Source organism: Culex pipiens, chromosome 2, assembly GCF_016801865.2.
Source record: "Culex pipiens pallens isolate TS chromosome 2, TS_CPP_V2, whole genome shotgun sequence".
Classification (NCBI taxonomy): domain Eukaryota; kingdom Metazoa; phylum Arthropoda; class Insecta; order Diptera; family Culicidae; genus Culex; species Culex pipiens.
Genome location: NC_068938.1, coordinates 31,918,884 through 31,920,561, shown reverse-complemented (window position 1 = coordinate 31,920,561; position 1,678 = coordinate 31,918,884).

Genomic DNA, 1,678 nt, shown 5'->3' with positions numbered 1-1,678 from the left:
GCAAACTTTTGATTCAACTAAATGTCAATATATTACCATAGAATTGCTAAATAAACATTTTGGAGTGGGTATAACACCGTTCTTTCCCCCAGGTCTTTGTATCGATAGAATAGATTTTTCGTTGGAATTTCGTACCAACCCGGAATTACGTCGTCGGAAAATCCGCCGGCATCCGAACCGGTCCACTATTTACAACTCAACCTGTGTGGCATCGGAAAGTCCATAAAATTTCCGATCTTTTGATACCCATACGTCTAGGTTTTCTATAAAACCCAAGTTTTTAAATATCTAGGCAAAAACGTTGTTTTGGTTTCGTTTGTGCAACCTGCCAAAATGTATAGACTTTCGTAGTTTTTGTTCTCGTGGATCCAACTTACTTTTTAAACAGGTGTAAAGGGGTGTTTCTGACGTTCCTAATCATAACCTACACCTAATCGACCAGAAACTCCCTTCTCAAGATACAGAATTTCATATATTTACACACCCATTTTGTATGACCAGCCTCCAAAACTGAATGGAGACTTGTATGCAAAAACTAATAAAAATTGCTTCTTTTGACAAAGAGGTTCATCCAAATAAAAAAAAACGAAAATCTAAAAATTGCGAAAAAAATATATGGTGTCTTATTAATCAAAGACCCAAAATAAGGCAATGAAATAAAAATTGTCACTCGATTATCGAAAGTTTCAATTTCTGTAGCGATATTTTTCGGTTACTACGGATAATCGAGTCTGAACTGTATTTAATAAAATGCAATTTGATGTTAAAAATTAGTTGGAAAGAACTTAATTTGCTAAATTGTTCGATACGACGACTCAAACAAATTTCAAGATATTCCATCCATCCAAATCACACGACATGTTTCGCTAACAACCTAATTATGTATCACTTTTCGTCACAGATCGTTTAGATTTATCATTGCCCGCTAAGAAGCGATGTTCACACCCATCTCGGTCCAATCCCGTCGGCCCGTATCAAAAAAGAGCCGGGTTGGGAAAGATGCCAACGTCGGCGAATCCCTCATCGCTCAACGACGCATCATAACACCCTCACCTCTTCCGTTTCGTCGTTTGGTCAGTTCCATCCCTTACCTTCGGAATCCAACCCCTTCCAAACAGCTGACTCTCGGGTGGTTCTGCACCAACGACCAAAGGGTGCCTCGAAAACTTTTTCCCCTACATTGGAGGGGGGGACAAGGTCGGAGGTTTCACCCGCAGTAAGCGGAAGGACCGGCATGTCTAGCCAGCGCCGCCGACGGGGGTTGGTCAGGTCGGCCGGACCGAAAATTAAAATTAGGGCTAAACCTTTTCAGCGATGTAAATTGATTAAGTTATTTACTCGGAGCGAACTGGTACTGACCATGGTTAACGGTCGCTGCAGTGACCTTCGCCGAATCAGATATTTTACAGGCTACCTTCCAGCTACAACTAATTAATGCAATAATATTTTTACATCGTTTTTATTTCTTATCGCTGGAATCAACTCATCCGAGCGGCGAAAACGTAGCTATACCATATAGATAACCTTCCCTAGTCAGGGCCAGTTGAGACAAAATAAAACTTTGCCAGATGCATTTGCACACCAAGAGGAGAGGTTAGTCCGTAACTAAACTAAACAGAGAGGACTTTACAGCAAGAGAGAGAGAGCGAGAGATAGTGAGGGAGAGAAAAAGTGCACT